The 13,777-nt window shown below is 43.2% G+C and overlaps 1 pseudogene across 1 annotated transcript; it reads right to left on the reverse strand.

Moving 5' to 3' along the window:
• Positions 1–381: 381 nt before the first annotated feature.
• On the reverse strand, positions 382–13,020 carry LOC149309607 (uncharacterized; annotated as a pseudogene). Its single transcript, XR_016281915.1, has 5 exons — positions 12,390–13,020; positions 8,842–8,963; positions 4,974–5,100; positions 3,631–3,717; positions 382–2,903 (listed from the first exon to the last, which is right to left on the reverse strand). The product of XR_016281915.1 is annotated as an uncharacterized LOC149309607 (transcript).
• Between the last annotated feature and the right edge of the window lie 757 nt (positions 13,021–13,777).

Consider the following 13,777-nt stretch of genomic DNA (forward strand, 5'->3'; position numbering starts at 1 on the left):
GTGGTCATGCAGACAGATATGCATGTGCATGTGCATTGCCACCCACTGAATATTATGTAACTTGAGTGTCTACCCTTTTCCTGATCCCAACTCCCCCTGAACTGAATCCTTACAGATACCAAGGTCCCACTGTCTCTTAAATTTTACCCTAGGTTTCTTTGCTGCCAAACAAATCTGAAACTACCCTTCTGGCAATTTATAAATGGTATTCCATTTAAAAAGATTGGGAATGACTTTTTCTCGAGATGGAGATCCAAATATTGCATAAAGTCCAAAACGGTTCTTACACTGCTTCTTAATCCCCCCCCCCCCAAAAAAAAATCCATTTGGTCCTGGTGGATCTTTTCAGAAATATGCTTCCTCTGTCTTTTGGACAAAATCAAAGATCCTACAATCTTTATTTATTAAAGAAACAGGTCTCTGTCCCATGCATGCCCTATTCAGAATCACTGTGACGAAGTACTCCATTACATACCATTATGAAAGATTTAATTAATTTATCTTTGAGTGCCTTATAATATATTGTGGTAGTTCATATGGGTGTGGGGTGCAATATGATCTGATCTAGATGTTCCTTTGACCAATCTGGCTGCTGCATTTTGAATCAATTGAAGCTTCCAAATTTCCAAGAAGTTACCAGTGCATGTACCACTGTTTCAAGGTCCCTCTGGGCCAGGTAGGGGCGCAGTTGGCGTATCAACCGAAGTTGATACCAGGCACTCCTGGCAGTCGCCTCCACCTGTGATGTCAACTATGGGACATGTCCAGGAGCACTTCCAAACTGCAAACTTTGTCCTTTAGGGGAAGTGTGACCCCGTCCAGGACTGGTTGACAAATCTCCTTCCCTAGACCAGGGGTAACTATTGCGAGTACCTCCATTTTCTCTGGATTCAACTTGAGTTTGTTTTCCCTCATCCAGCCCATTACTGACTTGAGGCTGGCATTCAGAGGATAGATTCCATCTTTGGTTGCTGCAGCAGTCGGAGACATAGAAATACACTTGGGTGTCATCAGCGTACTGATAACACTGCACCCCATGTCTCCAGATGATCTCTCCCAGTGGCACTGAGATGTCCAAGACCACCAACAGGGTCACACTTCCCTGTCGATGCCCAGACGGTGATCGTCGACCAAGGCGACCATGGCAGTTTCAACTCTGTGTATCCCACCCTGAGGCCGGTTTGAAATGGGTCCAGATAATCGTCTTCATCCAAGAAAGTCTGGAGTTAGAATGCAACTGCCCTCTCAATAACTTTGCCCAAGAATGGTAATAAGGAGACCGGCCCATAATCGTTTCTTATCAGGGGATCAAGGGAGGGTTTCTTCAGAAGTGGTTTGTCCACTGCTTGTTTAAGCTAAGATGGAAAGTTTCCCTCTCTGAAGAATGCATTGATTATAGATTGAAGTAAGATTGTTACTGCATCCCCTCCCTGAGCAGTCAGCCAAGATGGACAAGGATTGAGGGGGCATGTTGTCCTCCTTCCATTTCCAAGAAGCTTGTCCACTTCATTGGATTTATAAGCTAAAAGTGATCCAGTCTAACATAGTCCATGGAGTCACTGGACACTTCTCTTACAGTTTAGCTGGTTTCTCCTATGTGGATTTTTTAAATGTGAATATAGTTTTGTACTTTGACTGAAGATCTTTCCACATTACAGTGCAGATGGTTTCTCATCCGTGTGGGTTCTTTGATGTGAACATAGATTCCTACGCTGACTGAAGCTCTTTCCACATTCCATGCATTTATGAGTTCTCCCCTGTGTGGGTTCTTTGATGTGAACGTAGACTTGTACTATGAGAGAAGTTCTTTCCACATTCCATGCATTTATATGGTTTCTCCCCGGTGTGGGTTCTTTGATGTGAGTGTAGACCTGAATTGTGAGAGAAGCTCTTTCCACATTCCATGCATTTATAAGGTTTCTCCCCAGTGTGGGTTCTTTGATGTGAGTGTAGACCTGAATTGTGAGAGAAGCTCTTTCCACATTCCATGCATTTATATGGTTTCTCCCCCGTGTGATTTATTTGATGTGAATATAAACAGTCACTACGAGAGAAGCTTTTTCCACATTCCATGCATTTATAAGGTTTCTCCCCTGTGTGGATTCTTTGATGTTTATGTAGCGTTCCACTCCGAGTGAAGCTCTTTCCACATTCCATACATTTATATGGTTTCTCCCCAGTATGTGTCATTTGATGTGAACGTAGAGTACCACTACGAGAGAAGATCTTTCCACATTCTATACATTTATATGGTTTCTCCTCTGTGTGAATTATTTGATGTGAATGTAGATTTGTATTGCTACTAAAGCTTCTTCCACATTCCATGCATTTATATGGTTTCTCCTTTGTGTGGGATCTTTGGTGTGAATGTAAACTGTCACCACGAGAAAAACTCTTTCCACATTCCATGCATTTATATGGTTTCTCCCCTGTATGCGTTCTGTGATGAAAACGTAATTTTATATTCTGACTAAAGGTCTTTCCACATTCCATACATTTATATGGTTTCTCCTCTGTATGGGTTATTTGATGTAAATGTAAACTGTTTTTAAACAAGAAGGTCTTTCCACATTCTGTGCATTTATACGGTTTCTCCCCTGTCTGAATTGTCCGATGTGAATGTAGGTTTCTACTGTTACTAAAGCTTTCTCCACATTCCATGCGTTTATATGGTTTCTCTTCTCTGTAGGATCTTTGGTGTGAATGTAAACTGTCACCACGAGAAAACCCCTGATCAGCTCCCTGAAAGTCAAAGGACTTTGTCTTCCCATTTTTCATTTGATTTTCCCTTTTCCCCCCCAGTCCTTTCTGACGTACAAACTCCTCTTTTTCCATGAAAGGCTCCATAATTTTCCATGATGCCACATTGGGTTCCTCATAATTCTTCTTCTCTTTTCCATTATCTGTTTAAGGAAAAAGAATTTCCCATTATGAGCAAAGCACAGAAACCATGGATACAGTCAAGAATCAATCAATCTCAATTACTTTCTTTATCCTAAAATCTCCTCATTCCTTTTAACATGCCTTACTGAAATCTACCTTAGCCAATAGAATCAATTTCATTCTGGTCAATTTCCCCCTTAGCTCCAGTAAGCACTCCTCTTTCTCTTGTGACAGAACAGTACTTTCCATTTCTGTAAGCTGATGAGAACCAAATAAAATCCAGAGGTGTAGCAAAGTGAGAGTAAGAAGAGAAAATTTGCTAATATGGGATAACTAATTTCCTATGCAAATCCTTTCTATCTGTCGCTAATCAAAAGTCTCTGGCCAGACACAAAAGGGAAGGTGAACCAAGACTGAGATTAGAGACTCTGCCCTCTTCTTCTGGAATCTGCGTGCAAATTTACAAACATGAATTACACCATAATACACACTTCAGAATCCATAGTGGGGACAAAACAAACAAATGCACAGCACATGGAAAAAGTATGAGTCAACAATGTTCACATTCATGCATTTGTCTTGGGCCAGAAGCCACCAGTTATTGCCAGTCTACCAGGATCATTCACAATTCAGTTATGGACTGGACTGATCTCAATAAAATTAACAACAAGCTGAAAACTTCATCAATCACTCAAACCCATTAATCCCCAGACAAGAAATGGTTTCAGTTCACATCTAGGCAAGTACCTGCAGGTCTCTCCCCTTCCTCAGAGCCCTGGTCACAGGGGTCTTTGCCTTCTTCCAGACAGGAGACAAGATCTGGCTTGGGATATTCTTTCAAATAAAACAGAGAGACAATAGTTAATACTCTGTAAAAATACTTTGGCATTCTGTATGTGTTCCTTCACACTCGGTTATTGCCTATTCATTCTGATTTCTCCCACCACAGCAAAACAAACAAACAAAGAACAACAAATAACAAAAGAGTGCAAATGTGTACACTGTTACATCTCCAGAGCAGACAGTAGCTCACTATTCAGCTACAGCCTCAGTCCCTGGAGCCTGGCAAACAGGTTTAGAAAACATAGATGTTTTGTGTGGGTTTTAGCAGGGGATTTTGAGGGGGGATCCCAGAGTTCTGTTTCAGTGCCTACATAAGACTACTGAATATGGACAGTGAGGGAGCTGCTGCAGTCACATGAAACAGCTGCTAGGGAATTGTGGGCACTGTAGTTTTGTGAGACACTGAGTGTTCTCTGTCAGACAGCTCTGGTACCATAATGAACTACAGTTCCCAAAATTCCCAGTTAAAGTGAATCATAGAATATAGAGTTAGAAGAGACCACAAAGGCATCCAGTCCAACCCCTGCCATGTAGTGTTAAACTGGATTATTTCTGCAGTCTATTTTGGCCCGTAGTAGTTAGTGGTGGGTGACTATAACTATGCTAGTATTTGCTGGAAGTCAAACTCAGCCAAAAGTTTAAGGTCTAGCAAATTCTTCACTTGCCTGGTGGACAATTTCACTGTTCAAAAGCCCTTTCTATTGTTCTTAACCTCTCTAGCAAGCCTGAGTTTATTCTGCACTTTAGCCTTTCTGACATTATCCCTAAACACTAGCTTTTCTGACTTTACTTCCTAAACACTAGGAAGAACCATCCTGACAGTAAGTGGTGTTCAGTAGTGAAACACTCTCCCTTGGAGAGTGATGGAATCTCCTTCTTTGCATTTTGTTTTAACAGAGGCTGGAGGGCCATCTGCCAGGGGTGCTTTGATTGTGTATTCCTTCATGGCAGGGGGTTGGATTGATCTCTTCCAGCTGCATGATTCGATGATGATACAGATGTAGAATATTTAATGGCCTGAGACACCTTTGTTTGCCAAACTCCTCCTCAATGCTTAGCTGGTGTTCATAAAGCAATAAATTTAATATCATCCCCTCTTAGCGGTTTGTTTGTTTTTCATTAATTGCAACAGTAGATACGAAAGGCCTGGATGTGTCCTCATTGACAACTAGACTATACAGTGGAAAATGCCTCAAACAGGATTCGTTTCATAAAGATTAATCCTTTAAGGAAAAAGGCGTCCTTACTCAGAGAGGCCACATGCCCATAAATTTCCAGCATGACATCCTTGTAGAGAGCCCTCTGGCCTAGTTCCAGGAGGTCCCACTCCCCCTTGGTGAAATACACAGTCACCTCCTCCAAGGAGATCAGAGGCTGAAAAAGAGAAAACAACAGCACTTTACCAATCATAACTAATTTCTTCTTAATATGATCCCCTCTAGGCAGAAACATTCACTCTACTCACCCCACTGCCCAAAAGCATTGAAAGGAGGAAGTATAATTTGAAAAATTGGCTGAGATTTTACCTTGGTATTGCATAGCTTAAATCCATATATGTGGAGCATGAATAACAACAACAACAACAACATTTATTTATATTTCCCGCCTCTCCCTGTGGATCAAGGCAGGATTACAACCGATAAAATCAAACGATACAATTACACAACTCATACTACATAAAATAATCAGTTAAAACACGCCAAGATGCAATACAGTCATCAACGAAGCCAAATCATCATCTGTTTCTGTACTGTTGAATCAGGTGTAAAAAATCCTATAAGATCCACTATAAAAGATCAGGTGGCTAGGCCTGCCAGAAGAAATCCATCTTCAGGGCCGGCTCTTCCATATAGGCGACCTAGGCGGTTGCTTAGAGCACAGGAAGATCAGGGGCATGCACATACAACTCCAACTGAACCCAGGGTGCCAAACGCTCTTCTCCTGCTGCCCTGGGCTTGCTGGGCTGCGCTGCCCAGGGAAAGCAGAGAGTGCTTGGGTGGAGCGTGCGCGCACAGTCGCTCAGCTCTAGCCCCAGCCGAGCAGCAGGAGGAGCGAGTTTAGCACCCTGGGGCTAGAGCTGCGCGCGCACACGCTCCAGCCAAGCGCCCTCTGCCTTTCCCTGGGCAGTGCAGCCCAGCAAACCCAGTGCAGCAGCAGCAGGGCACTTAGCTAGAGCATGCGCGCGAGCAGCTCCAACCCCAGGATGCCAAAAGTGCTCCTTCTGCTGCCCTGGGTTTGCTGGGCTGCACTGCCCCATCAGAGAAAGGCAGAGGGAGAAGTCCCAGTAGCCCCCCCTTCCCCCAAGAGCTGGAGTCGTGAGAGAAAGGGGAGAGAGGCTGGGAGGGAAAGGACCTGGAGGCACCCAAAAACGATATTGTACAACGCTTTGATCGTAGGAAAAGCGGTTAACAAATAAACAATTTATTATTATTATTATTATTATTAATTTATTAACAAGAAAGAGGAGCCTCCTCCTCCTCCTCCTGCTTTTGGCCCTGGAAGGCTGGGGGTGCTGGGGAGGAAAGGAGCACAGGCAAAAGGACATGTGCCTCCCTCCATGCATCCAAGGGAGCCTTGAGAGCCCAGCCGAGAAGGGCAGGCAGTTGGGGCTGCTGGTAGGACAGGTGGGTCCTCCTTTCCCAGCCTTCCCTCCAGGACTAGGGGGTCCCAAATGGAGCAGGTCCCCAGGACACACACTGCAGAAATCAACCCTTTTTTTGAAACCCCTTTAACTGCCCTGGCTCAATGCTGGGGAATCCTGGGAACTGTAATTTAGGGAGACATTCTCTGTCAGCCTTCTTTGTCAAAGGGAGCTCTGGGGCTACAAGAAGCCACAGTTCCCAGGAACTACAATTCTGGGGATGATAGTTTGTTGTTCTCAACTTTATTTTTGCTGTTGTTGTTCATTTCTTTATATGAACCAGAGCAGTTAAAGTGGTCTCCAAGTGGATTATTTCTGCAGTGTGTTTTGGACCTAAGAAGCCTAAGAAGTATGTGTGTGTATACAGACACACATACACATACACATACTCTGTGTGTGTGCGTGCACACACACACATACTATATTTATGTATATATACGCTGAGTCCTAGCATCAAGGATTTCAGACTCCTATAGCACATAAACCCAAGGTCCAAAACACACTGCAGAAACAATCCAGTTTGAGACTGCTTTAGCTGCCCTCAGTGCTAAAGAGTTCTGGGTTTTGTAGTTTATTGTAGCACCAGAACTCTCTCACAGAGAAGGCTCAATGTCTCACAGAACTACAGTTCCCAGAATTCCCCAGCACTGAGCCAGGACAGTTAAAGCAGTCTCAAACTGGATTCTTTCTGCTGTGCACTTTGGACCATGGCTTCTTTCTCATATTGTGGATGTTGCTCTTGTGTGATTCCAATTCATTTCCAACTTATAGCAACCTCATCCTGGGGTTTTCTTGGCAAGATTTCTTTAGAGGGGGTTTGCCCTTCCCATTCTATGAGGCTGAGAGAATGTGACTTAACCAAGGTCACCCAGTTGGTTTGCATGGCTCAGCCAGAATTCGAACCCTGGTCTCAGAGAATGCTCCAATGCTCAGAATGCTCCAAGGCTTCCTTGCATGTGCTGTTATTTTTCTCTCTCTTCTATTTCCAATGAATTAGTAGTTGTCAATTTGGGTCTTGGAGTTGTGCTGATTGGCATGTCAAAATGTCCTCCATTTTGAGCATGGCTGAGAAACATGAATTTATATTGTTTTTTATTAATATTTTTTGGCTTTTAGTTGGTTGTGTCCTCCATTTTTCTTGAACATCCTACAATTTGTCCTACATTGTGGCCTACATTTTCCCTACACTTTGAGGGCCTACCGGGGGAGGGCATATTTCTCGCCTAGGGTGGCCAAATACCTAGAGCCGGCCCTGTCCGTCTTAAGTGCCTTCTTAAGGGCTTCTAAGGTGGTGATGAGACGGATCTCTTCCAGTAAGTTGTTCCAGAGTGTGGGGGCCACGGCTGTGAACGCTTTATGGGAAGTTGTAATTAGTCTGGTCTTTGTATATTCCAATAAATTCTTCCCGGATGTTCTGAGAGTGCAGGGCGGATTGTGTGGGGATGCAGCCAATGTAATGATTTAAATATTGGAGTAATATGGTCAGATCTAGATGGCTGCAGCATTTTGGATCAATTGAAGCTTCTGAACTTGATACAAAGGTATCCCCATGTAGAGCACATTGCAGAAGTTTAGATGAGAGGTTACCAGTGTATGTACCACTGTTTCAAGGTCCCTCTTGGCCAGGTAGGGACGCAGTTGGCGTATCAACCGAAGTTGGTACCATGCACTCCTGCCCACCGCCTCCACCTGAGATGAGAGCTGAAGAGACAAGTCCAGGAGCACTCCCAAACTGCGAACTTCATCCTTTAGGGGAAGTGTGACCCCGTCCAGGACTGGTTGACAAATCTCCATCCCTGGACCAGGGGTACCTATCACAAGCACCTCCATTTTCTCTGGATTCACTTTTGAGTTTGCTTTCCCTCATCCAGCCCATTACCGACTCAAGACAAGCATTTAGAGGAGAGATGCCATCCTTAGTCCCTGTATCAGTCGGAGACATAGAGAAACATATTTGGGTGTCATCAGCGTACTGATAACACCTCGCCCCATGTCTCCGGATGATCTCACCCAGCGGCTTCATGTAAATGTTAAACAGCATGGGAGACAGAATGGCACCCTGAGGGACACCAGATGTCAGCTCTCTTTTACGAAAGCAGCTGTCTCCCAGCATCGCCATCTGGAATTTGCCCGAGATATAGGAATGGAGCCACTGAAGTGCAGTGCTGTTGATGCCGAACTCCCTCAGGCATTCCAGAAGGATACTGTGGTCAATGGTATCGAACGCCGCTGAGATGTCCAAAAGCATGAGCAGGGTCACACTTCCTCTATCCATGCCCAGACGGAGATCATCAACCAAGGCAACCATGGCAGTCTCAACTCCGTATCTCACCCTGAAGCCGGTTTTAAACGGGTCTAGATAATTGGCTTCATCCAAGACAGCCATAAGTATGGTTCAGGTTTCTATTTGCTTTGCCTTTTCTGGACCTCAAATGGTTTCTGTTGAACATATAATTTCATAGCAGATTTCTTACCTGGTTCTCTAGAGATCTTGTAGTGCCCAAACTATAGGCAACCCTGCCCTCCAGGGCAGATCTTTCCCTTTCATTCTGAAGAAGAGAAGATCCCAATCTGGCCTCTGAAGCCATCGTGCCACCTGTGCAAAGAAGACAGGAGAAAATGGAAGACTAAATAAGATTATTTCTGCATCTCCACATGGATAAAAGAAACAGGAGAATAGGAATCTGGGTGATGTTGAGAAGTGGTGACTTTGTTCATCCTTGGGGGGATTATGGGTAAACTGGTGCAATTTCCACACATTTGGTATTCAGGGCTCCTTCCTTTTTCTTTTTTAGAGGGCAGCTGTAGAGTTGTGTTTCTGCCACTGAAATTCCAGAGGAGCCCTGTGACAACTGAAAGACTGCCATCATTCTCTGGGGGCTATGTCCAATAATGTGGACATACAGCATTGCAACCTGAGGGTAGGATGGTGACTTAGGAAATATGTCTTCATTCATTACAAGGTTTATACTGCACCCAAATCACAGGATCTGAGAGTTGTGTATTATAAAATCAGTTAACCCATGTAAACAATATAAAACGGTGTAAAAGAGAAAATTAAATAGGCTAAAGGTGTATGAAACCACTTGAGAAGATAAAGCAAGGCCATCCAAACTGGTGAGGAGTGTTTAAAAGAATTTAAATCCTTTACATATATTTAGGTTTGACTGCAAATAGACAGTATTATACACCATTAAAAATTGCAAAACAGTACAATTTAAAAGATAATAGATGTTGGAAGTGCCACAAAGAGAAAGGTTCATATTACCACATATGGTGGTCTTGTCAAAGAGTCAACATAATAAAATACAAGAAATATTGGAGATAAAATACCCTTTAACCCCAGAGCTGTATTTGTTAAATATGAAATCCTTTGGAAGCTGGCTAACATACCCAAAGTAGAAGAACGGTTACAGAAAGTTATAGAATTTAAAGATATGGCCATATTGACAGCAGTAATTAACAGTGAATCGAAAACAAAAAGAGAAATAGAATGGGACCCAGTTAAAAGATATTGGATGAAAATATGTGACATAAAAGAAGAATTTCTATATTAATTCCTTAAGTTAAAATTAATTTTATGTTCTTTTATTAAAGATAACAAGAAACGGCAATGTATAGCATAATATTATAAGGGACCAATACTCAAGAAAAATGTATATATGTGGATGTTTGGAAACATGAATGATGTATAAATATTACAGCATATTGATGATGAATATTTAGTACACAATTTGTAAATATGAAAAATATGGAAATCAATAAAAATATGAAAAAATATTTAGGTTTGGGTAGAAGGCCTCTCTAGGGAAAAACCAGAGTGAAACAGTGGCATTTGAGATGGTCATGACTAAGGAGATTGCATGGGACTGATTTCCAAGAAAATGGAGATAGGACTCTTCAGATGATGAGGGGAAATGGAGAAGAACAAAGTGGGAGCAGCAGGTTTTCTTTTTCTTTCCTTTTTTAGAAAGCCCCAATTCCTCCTTTTTTTATGGCAACTTGCTCCCAGGAAAATGCATACAGGATTTCAGCCTAATCATAGAATCATCGAGTTGGAAGAGACCACAAGGGCCATCCAGTCCAACCCCATCCTGCCATGCAGGAAATCACAATCAAAGCATCCCCAACAGATGGCCATCCAGCCTCTGCTTAAAGACCTCCAAGGAAGGAGACTCCACTACACTCAGAGGGAGTTTGTTCCACTGTCGAACAGCCCTTACTGTCAGGAAGTTCCTTCTAATTTTGAGGTGGAATCTCTTTTCCTGTAGCTTGAATCCATTGCTCTGGGTCCTAGTCTCCGGAGCATCAGAAAACAAGCTTGCTCCCTCCTCAATATGACATCCCTTCAAATATTTAAACAGGGCTATCATATCACCTCTTAACCTTCTTTTCTCCAGGCTAAACATCCCCAGCTCCCTAAGTCGTTCCTCATAGGGCATGGTTTCCAGACCTTTCACCATTTTAGTTACTCTCCTTTGGACATGCTCCAGTTTCTCAATGTCCTTTTTAAATTGTGGTGCCCAGAACTGGACACAATATTCCAGTTGGGGCCTGACCAGAGCAAAATATAGTGGCACTATGACTTCCCTTGATCTAGACACTATACTTCTATTGATGCAGCCTAAAATCGCATTGGCCTTGTTAGCTGCCGCATCGCATTGTTGTCTCATGTTCAACTTATGGTCTCCTTGGACTCCTAGATCCCTTTCACATGTAGTTCCATTCAGCCAGGTGTCCTCCATCCTATATCTGTGCTTTTTATTTTTTCCACCCTAAGTGCAGTACCTTACATTTCTCAGTGTTGAATTTCATTTTGTTAGCTATGGCCCAGTTTTCTAGTCTGTTCAGGTCATTTTAAATCTTGATCCAGTCCTCTTGGGTATTAGCTACTCCCTCGAACCCTCTTCTCCCACCTACTTATTTCTATAATAATAATTTGCAGGGACATGGTAGTGGTAAAAATTTCTCTCACCCACTAGTCATTTCTTCTGAGATTGCTGTTTTCCTGCTATTACTTTATGTTGGAAAAATAGAAATCTCAGAAGCCATGGAAGCACATTGTTCTCCATGATCACTTGAGCTGCAGAGGGAAATTGGATCAGACCCCTCTAGTTTTGGGAGCCACACAGGGAGAACCTAAAGGCCTTGAGGGATGTATTCCAGCCTAAAAGGAAATCTACAAAAGTGTTTTACACAAAGATGCAATCTATTGAAAAAGAGCTACCTAATACAGAAGAAAAATGTGGTAAAGAAAAACCAAAGATCAAAAAACATTGCTGTCGCCAAACACAGTATAATGCAATAGCATACAGTGTTCCCATCTCTCCTGACAAAGATAGGGAACAATTTTCTTGTCTTGTTAGGAGCCACAGGGGCTCTCATGGCCAGAGTGAGCAAAGAATTAAAAAAAAAAATCCTAAAACATGGACCAGCAAAACCAGCAGAGAGATTTCACTTCCAGCAACTGACAATAGGGACACATAAATGCAGCAGCCTCATTAGACATTGCTACAAAACATCCAGTGATGTCTGTACAAGACAAATTCATGTGTTGTGAGAAATAAAAATACTGCCTCTTCTCCACAGTCAAATAAAGGGAAGATGAACCCCACAGCTCTCTTCATTATTGAAGTATGGCAAGATTCCCAAGTATAACCTCAGTAGCAAAAACAATATAAGGTTGGCTTTCAAAATATGGAGGAAAATGGAGAAGAACAAAGCAACAAGAGGTTCCCTCCTTATTTTACAGGGACTGGCAGTTATAGAATTAGAATTCAGAGATCTCCAAATGCCTCTGAGGACACAGACTTTAGTCGATAGGAAAGTTACTGCTGCCAACTTTTTTTCAGCTAGTGTCAAAAGGGCTACAAGATCTCTTCTTCCAAATAAAGTGCAAGCAGGATTTCAGCACAAAGTTTGCCTTTCAATGGGAAAAAAAGCCCCGCAATATACAAATCCCTTCCTATCCTACAGTGAATTATTATTATTATTATTATTATTATTATTATTAATCACTTACCAAGGATAGTTCTATGAAGGGGGAAAGGTAGCAGACCTCCCCATCTACGCCGGAAAGGTCCTTGGAGCGCCCAGCAACAAAGAGAGTCAAGAGCTGTGGTCCAAAATAAGCACACCTTTATTTTCCGTACGGGGCAACAGCACGCCAAGGTGGCGATTCCAAGACTGCCGCCCCCAACTGTCTTTCTTCAAACCTTTTATACATTCTAAAGAGACGAGCATAGCTTAAGCAACATCTTTCCTGGTTACCTTTTAACAATTCTGTTTATTCCTTAACAATTTCCTAAAACTAGTCTAATGACTCATTCCTGCCTTCCTGGCAATTTTCCACAGTTCTGGTTAATCTTTGACAGTCTCTATTGTTTCTCCTATCGCTAGTTTGAATTGCTTGGCCTTGCTGTAATCATTAAACTGCTCAGCCGTTCTGTAACCATTCTAGGTGGCTGTCCCTCTCACTAGGAAAGTGTTGCCCAGATTTGGGGGGAAGGAGCCCCTGCAGATGGAGGAGGAGGAAGAAAAGCAGGAGGCAGAGGAGGCTTTGGAGGCTGGCTCTGGCTCTGGGATGCTGGGGGACAAGAGGGATCCCTTTATGAGGAGCAGTGTATGACACCAGGACTAGGGCTCCTCCTACCTCTCTCCTCTCCCTCCACCCCACAAAACACACTGCCACTGGAGGGTGTCATAGAATCATAGAATCATTAAGTTGGAAGAGACCACAAGGGCCATCCAGTCCAACCCCCTGCCATGCAGGAATCACAATCAAAGCATCCCCAACAGATGGCCATCCAGCCTCTGCTTGAAGACCTCCAAGGAAGGAGACTCCACTACAGTCCAAGGGAGTTTGTTTCACTGTCGAACAGCCCTTACTGTCAGGAAGTTCCTCCTAATGTTGAGGTGGAATCTCTGTTCCTGCAGTTTGCATCCATTGCTTCGAGTCCTAGTCTCTGGAGCATTAGAAAACAAGCTGGCTCCCTCCTCAATATGACATCCCTTCAAATATTTAAACAGGGCTATCATATCACCTCTTAACCTTCTCTTCTCCTCCCAGCTCCTCCTCTTCTGCTGAGGGTGTCTTCCTACAAGGTGGAACCCTTCCAACTCTAGGATTCTATCTATTCCTGCATGGCAGAAGGGATAGGCTCTGGGGGGATTCTATGTATTCCTGCATGGCAGAAGAGGATTGGACTGCATGGCCCTTGGAGGAGGTCTCTTCCAACTCTGTGATACTATGGTCCACCCCTCGGCCTCTCTCCCTCCCCTTACGTCTCTGGGAAGCTGAGCTCTATGCTCATAACCCTTGGAGGACTGAAGGCAGGCCTTTCCCTCTCCTCTTCCCAAAGATTTTCCAAAGACAATCAGTCTGTGCTCAATAGCAAAGACTTTGATTGT

The sequence above is a fragment of the Sceloporus occidentalis genome, unplaced genomic scaffold, assembly GCF_023333645.1.
Source record: "Sceloporus occidentalis isolate IW3139 unplaced genomic scaffold, rSceOcc1.0.p SCAF_7, whole genome shotgun sequence".
NCBI lineage: Eukaryota > Metazoa > Chordata > Lepidosauria > Squamata > Phrynosomatidae > Sceloporus > Sceloporus occidentalis.